The following is a 7,496-nucleotide window of genomic DNA, read 5'->3' on the forward strand; positions in this document are numbered from 1 at the left end:
AAATGCCAACAAAGAATCAGGAGGCCAGCACACGCATAAAGATCGCTGACAAGGGGTTTTATATGAGGTCCAAAATCAAAGCTAAAATCTAGTCCTTAAAGAGAGTCTTGATATTTAAGTCCCAGTACTGAAAATATAGAGAAGTCAAAGTGGATATTGGTGAGAAGAAAAGCATCAAAGATAATTTTAGTTTAGTTAAAAAGTGATTTCCAAAAAATATGCAAAATTTATTAAAATGACATTGCACCAACAAATGAGTCTGTATATTCCTGAAACTAATTATTGGAGAGCTGCTTTCAGTAAATTATTTGAAAGTCTGAACAGGGTTAGAGAGATGGGTTGGTGTTAGCATTTTGGCTAAGCTCTGCCCCACAGTTACCTGACAACAGCCAGGTGTGCCTGACTCACTATAAAGGGGCTGCTCGCCCCTCAGCGCTCTTGCTCTCCTGCCTTCCTGCTTCCACTCTGTTCCCTCACCCTTCCCCCTCTCTCCACATTCCCTTCCCCCTTCTTTCTCCATGAGCTTATGGCCTATTTCTCTACTCCTCTTCTCTGCTCTTTCTCTCTGCCTTTCTCTGTCTCTACTACCCTCTCAATACCCCTCACCAAGCCCTGAATAAACTCTATACTATACCATCATGTGGCTGGTCCCTCAGGGGGAAGGGATGCCTCTGCATGGGCCGGTGGAGGCACCCCCTTCCCCCACAACTGATCACGCATCCACCAAATATATTCCTTCTCTCCTTATATTTTTATAAACACAACACTTGACACTTAAGAGGCCTGCCTGCTCTTCTAGAGGACCTAGGTTCAATTCTCAGCACCCGTAGGCAGTTCACAACTTGCTGTAATTCCAATTCCAGGGTTCTCTTCTGGCCTGCACAGTCACCAGACATGCATGTTGTGCACAGACACACACTTAAAATAATAAACAAACAAGTAAATAAGCAAATGTTTTTTTAAAGACTACTGCTAAGCTGGGTATGGTGGTACACACCTACTATAACAGGAGAACTCGGGATCCTAATGCAGAAGGTTGACATTGCATTTTAAGCAAATGTGGGGTACAACAACAAAATCTGGTTGGGAATGATGGTACACCCATTTAATCCCAGTACTCAAAAAGCAGGAGCAAGCAGATCTCTGTGAATCTGAGGCCAGCCTGGTCTATGTAGTGAGCTCCAAGGCAGCCAGGACTACATAGTGAGACTCTGTCTAAAACACAACATATGAAAATACAAAGTCATCTTTCTTTCGGGCCCGTGGCACCGACAAGATGGGCAAGTGTCGTGGTCTCCCTCCGTACTGCCCGGAAGCTCCGCAGTCACCGACGGGACCAGAAGTGGCATGATAAACAGTACAAGAAAGCCCACTTGGGCACAGCCCTCAAGGCCAATCCGTTTGGGGGTGCCTCTCATGCAAAGGGAATTGTGCTAGAAAAAGTGGGGGTTGAAGCCAAACAGCCAAATTCTGCCATCAGGAAGTGCTTCAGGGTGCAGCTCATTAAGAACGTCAAGAAGAGCCGGGCAGTGGTGGCGCACGCCTTTAATCCCAGCACTTGGGAGGCAGAGGCAGGCGGATTTCTGAGTTCAAGGCCAGCCTGGTCTACAGACTGAGTTCCAGGACAGCCAGGGCTACACAGAGAAGCTCTGTCTCAAAAAAACAAAAAACAAAAAAAAAAAACAAAAACAACAAAAAAAAAAAAAACAAGAACAGCAAGAAGATCACAGCATCCGTGCCCAATGATGGCTGCTTGAACTTCATTGAGGAAAATGATGAAGTTCTGGTTGCTGGATTTGGTCGCAAAGGTCATGCTGTAGGTGATATTCCTGGAGTCCGATTTAAGGTGGTCAAAGTAGCCAATGTGTCTCTTTTGGCTCTAAACAAAGGCAAGAAGGAAAGACCAAGATCATAAAATTTGACAATGGAAACACAGTAATAAATTTTCATATTCCGAAAAAATAAATAAATAAATAAATAAATAAATAAATAAATAAATAAAAAGTCAGCCGGGCAGTGGTGGCGCACGCCTTTAATCCCAGCACTTGGGAGGCAGAGGCAGGCGGATTTCTGAGTTCGAGGCCAGCCTGGTTTACAGAGTGAGTTCCAGGACAGCCAGGGCCACACAGAGAAACCCTGTCTCAAAAAACAAAAAGAAAACAAAAACAATCAAACAAAAAAAAGATGCTAGGTATGGTGACATACATCTTTAACACGAGCATTCAGGAGGAAGAGGCAGATCTCTGTGAGTTCCAGGACAGCCAGAGCTACATAGAAAGACCCTGCCTGCCTCATTCTTTTAAAAAGATGACAGGATTTCTTGTAGCTTCCACATTGTTGGAGAAAGAAGCTATACCCACTCCCACCTGCCCTCCCCACACGGCCAAGAAATCAGAAATAGTCAAGTCACAAAAGATATTTTTCAACTTTGTAATAATTTTAGATTTACAGAAAATTTGCAGAAATAGTAAAGTTCTTATTATATATTCACTTAACAGATTTTTAAAAAACAGTCTCAAAGGACTGGTAGAATACTTGTCTAGCTTGAGGTCCTGGGTTCAAGCCCCAGGATCCAAACCCCAATTTATTTCCTCCACAACAACAACAACAATGAAGACAGGCATAGTGGCACAGGTCTGTTATCCCAAGACTGAGGATCAGAAGCTGGACCAGTCTGAGCTTCACAGCAAGATCCTGTCTGATAAAACAGTAACAATGAATAGGGAATGACAGGAATGACACCTGCAAACCGCAAGTGTGGGTGGCATTTGTGTTTACATTTTCTGGCAGCTATATTCTAAAGCCAAATTTAAATGTAAATCCAAATTTTAAAATGTAAGTTTATTTGGGTGGTGTCACACAGCAAAAGCCTGCAATCCTAGCATTCTGGGAGGTGGAGGCTGGAGGATCATGAATTCAAAGTCAGCCTTGGTTTTCACAGGAAGTTCAAAATGAGCCTGAGACCACATCTTAAATAGGCAAACACAGTCCGAGGAAATGGCTCAGGTGGGTAAAAGTACTTGCTCTAAAAGTCTGACAACCTTAATTTGATCCCTAGAACACTGTAAAGATGGAAGGAAGAACTCTACAAGGGGTCCTCAGATCTTAGTATATGTCCTAGTTTGTTTTCTGTTGCCATGACGAAGGTCAGGACCAAAAGCAACTTGGTTAGGAAAAGGTTTAGCTGACTTACATAGCCTGGAACTGAGTCCCAAGCCGGAACTCAAGGCAGGAACTGAAAGAGAAGGCTCTCAAAGGTTCAAGGCCAGCTTGGTCTACAGAGTGAGTTCCAGGACAGCCAGGGCTATGCAGAGAAACCCTGTCTCAAAAAAAAAACTAAAAAAAAAAAACAACAACAACAAAAACAAAACAAACAAACAAACAAAAAAAACCCAAGAATTATTTATTTATTTTATGCATATGAGTACACTGTTGCTGTCTTCAGACACACCAGAAGAGGACTTTAGATTCCAGTACAGATGGTTGTGAGCCACCATGTGGTTGTGGGGAATTGAACTTAGGATCTCCGGAAGAGCAGTCAGTGTTCTTAATCGCCAAGCCATCTCTTGAGCCCAATTTGCTTGTTTTTGAAACAGGTTCTCATGGAATTCTTAAAGCTGTAGAGCTTCTGCCACCACCTCCTGAGCCCTGGAATTTCAGGCATGTACGCTAAGTCCTGCCAAGATGAACCCACTGGTAGAAATGTGGTCCACGTACAAGAATCACACAGCTGTAAAAATGTTGACATCTCATTTCTTCACAGCATGCATGGAACTGAAGTCAGTGTGGTTTTAGATGAGCTCGAACCTGCTGGCCTTGATGGCCTCTCACCAGGACTCTCAGCCGCCTCTTTGACTTTTCATTTGACATGGGATCTTAGTACATTACCCAAATTGGCCTTGTTCTTACTCTGAAGCCCAAGCCAGCCCACTTTTTTGAGACTCTTCTGCCTGAGCCATCTGAGTAGCTGTGGTTACAGACCTGGGGCCATTAGGTTTGTCAAATGAAGTATTTTGAGTTTCTTTCTTTCTTTTCTTTTTCTTTTTTTTTTTTTGTTTTGTTTTTTGTTGTTTTGTTTTTTGTTTTTTCGAGACAGGGTTTCTCTGTGTAGCCTTGGCTGACCTGGAACTCACTCTGTAGCCCAGACTGGCCTTGAACTCAGAAATCCACCTGCCTCTGCCTCCCAAGAGCTGGGATTAAAGGCGTGCACCACCACTGCCCGGCTGTATTTTGAGTTTCAATTTAAATACTTTTTCTTTAAATCTTTTTTCTTTTTCTTTTTTTTGTTTTTTTTTTTTTTTTGTTTTTTTTTTTTGTTTGTTTTTTTTTTTTTTTTTTTTTTTGTTTTTTTGTTTTTCGAGACAGGGTTTCTCTGTGTAGCCCTGGCTGTCCTGGAACTCACTCTGTAGACCAGGCTGGCCTGAAACTCAGAAATCCGCCTGCCTCTGCCTCCCAAGTGCTGGGATTAAAGGCGTGCGCCACCACTGCCCGGCTTCTTTAAATCTTTAGACCTGCAAAATTATGTTACATTTTTTGGGATACACTTCTTTAGTAAGCATGTTCTTTCTGCCTAGGAGTGTTAGTCTTGTTGTACTGGGTCTAACAATAGTCATTACTGTAAATCCCTGAATAACAAAGTATATTATGTTTCCTTGCTAAACCGTTCTTTTTCAAATTATATATATAAATATGTATGTATGTATGTATGTATATATGGATGTATGTATTTTCAAGACAGGGTTTCTCTGTGTAGCTGTGTTGTCCTGAAACTAGCTCTGTAAACCAGGCTGGCTTTGAACTCACAAAGATCGACCTTCACCTCTCAAGTGCTGGGATCAAAGGCATGAGCCACCAACTGCCTGGCAATTTATTTTATTTTGTGTATGAATGTTTTGCCTGCATGTATGTTTCTGCACCATTTGTGTGACTTGTGTGACCTCTACCTCAGAGGTCAGAAGAGGGCATTGGATGCTCCGGCACTGGAGGAAGCCCTGTCAGTTGGCTTGTGGGACCTCATGCTGAATGAAGTCAGCATTGTTCCTTGGTTCTCACACAGTATCCCCGAATTATCACCATTCTCCAAGTCAGCAACTGCCTTGAATTTTAATGAAGTCATTCATGGGGCCTTGTGGTTTAGTGTGCTTGCTGCCCAGTGATGAGGGCCTGATTCCCAGCATCCGTTTGACAAGTCAGGATGCTCTGGCATACTCCAGTAGGCCTGGCTCTGTTGGAGGCAAAGACAGGAAAATTCTGTGGACTTGCTGCCCACCACTAGTTGAAAAAAACACACCATCTCAAGGTTCAGGGAGAGATGTGTCTTATAGGACTTTGTTGGAGATTGATAGCTGAGGACATCTAATACCTCTTGACACCTACACTTATACACACACACACACACATGCACACAGGCAGGCACACACAAACATACACACACAACACAGACACACACACACAGCAGAATGAGAAAAGTAGTTTCCTTTTCTTTCTTTCTCTCCTTCCCTCCTTCCCTCCTTTCTTTCTTTCTTTCTTTCTTTCTTTCTTTCAGCTATTTGAACCTTTCTCATATGGACTGACAGAGCTCCTTCCAAGAGCCCCAGACTATCTAACAAAAACTTCAACACCAGTCATAAGAAGGTCCCTTTTGAACTGTTGATGAGGGTCATCCACCAGACTCCCAAGACCTTATGGGCTATTGCTGCTACCCTTGGCTGCTTCCCAGAGGTGAAAGGTAAGTCCCTATTTCTGGACACAGGATCCAGAAGACCTGAGTTAGCTCTGGCCTAGAAGTATCTGTTCTGAGGACTTTCGTAGTACCAGAAGGCATTATGCATGCTTCCAAGGAAGGAAAGAACCACAACTCCTACCCAGCTATGGAACCACCACAGTGACCAGCATGGCACAATAACTCTAAGGGTGCAAGAGGGGCACACACACCTTGGTGGTGACCAATAGTGCTCTAATTGGACTTAAAGCCCACTCAACAGGGAGAAAACTAGTAATGTAAACCTAGCCAATCACCCAGGGCTACTGAAATCATAAACCTTGAAGGAGAATCTGCAACTGACACTGTATTAAACCACCGTAATTCCTAACTATGTTCTAAATATTTATCTTTATACTCACCTCTCATCGAAGCAACTTCTCTTTGCAAACAGATGAAAACCATTACAGAAAACCACAACTTAACACCTTTAATCCCAGCACTTGGGAGGCAGAGGCAGGTGGATTTCTGAGTTTCAGGCCAGCCTGGTCTACAGAGTGAGTTCCAGGACAGCCAGGGATACACAGAGAAACCCTGTCTCGAAAAACAAAAACAAAACAAAACAAAAAACAAAAAAACAAAAAAAACAAAAAAACAAAAAAAAAAAGAAAGAAAGAAAGAAAAAGAAAAAAGAAAACCACAACTTATCATAATGCAGAGAACAGGAGACCATGTGGTGCCCAGTTCTCATTGATATATCTGTAGCATAATTCTTGGACCTAAGGCTCAGGGATCATTGCAGAAGAGGGGCAGAAAGATTGTAAGAGCCACAGAAACAGGAAATTTATTGTGAGATGGCATCTCCTAGAAATTCCAGGGAAGCTACACCCATGATGTCTCCTCAACATGGCTACCTATACAAGACCTGAACAGTGATGAGGGCAGGGAACACGCTAATATTGAAAGGGAAGCTTGACGGACCACAACTGAAGACAAAGGACCACAGGCAGCTCAGGATGACTCAGAGTGGGAGAAAGATTTTTTTTTTCAAGGGAAAGAACTCACTAATTGGTTGTATAATCCTTAGTGGGCAGCCCTGATCTTTTTAAAGAAAAAGAAGTTGTTAATTTGAGAGAGCAAGGGAATGTCCAGGGGAATGGGTTGAAGGGAGAGAAGGAGAAAGTTATGATTAAAAATTACAGGGCTTGGGCGGGAGAGATGGTTCAGCAGTTAAGAGCACTGACTGTTCTTCCCAAGGTCCTGAGTTCAATTCCCAGCAACCACATGGTGGCTCACAACCATCTGTAATGGGATCAGGTGCCCTCTTCTGGTGTCTGAAGACAGAGACAATGTAGTCATATACATAAAATAAATAAATCTAATAAACAATTGTAATACAGTAAATCTGAATGATCTGGTACATGAAGAAAAGGTTTTAAAGTGTGGCAACTCACCTTTAATCCCAGCACTTGGGAGGCAGAGACAGGCGGATTTCTGAGTTCGAGGCCAGCCTGGTTTACAGAGTGAGTTCCAGGATAGCCAGAGCTACACAGAGAAACCCTGTCTCGAAAAACCAAAAAAAAAAAAAAAAAAAAAAAAGCGTGGCAACATCTTTAAAAATATTTAATGGGTTTGACTTTTGAGGGGAAAAGTAATAAAACTTTTTTTTTGTTTGTTTTGTTTTTATCCTGGAACTCACTCTGTAGACCAGGCTGGCCTCGAACTCAGAAATCTGCCTGCCTCTGCCTCCCAAGTGCTGGGATTAAAGGCATGCGCCACCACCGCCCGGCGTAAT

The 7,496-nt window shown here is 42.8% G+C and overlaps 1 pseudogene; it reads left to right on the forward strand.

The window, feature by feature from the left end:
• Positions 1-1,276: 1,276 nt before the first annotated feature.
• On the forward strand, positions 1,277-1,956 carry LOC117693307 (small ribosomal subunit protein uS12-like; annotated as a pseudogene).
• The last annotated feature ends 5,540 nt before the right edge of the window (positions 1,957-7,496 follow it).

The sequence above is a fragment of the Arvicanthis niloticus genome, chromosome 21 (genome assembly GCF_011762505.2).
Source record: "Arvicanthis niloticus isolate mArvNil1 chromosome 21, mArvNil1.pat.X, whole genome shotgun sequence".
Lineage (NCBI taxonomy): Eukaryota > Metazoa > Chordata > Mammalia > Rodentia > Muridae > Arvicanthis > Arvicanthis niloticus.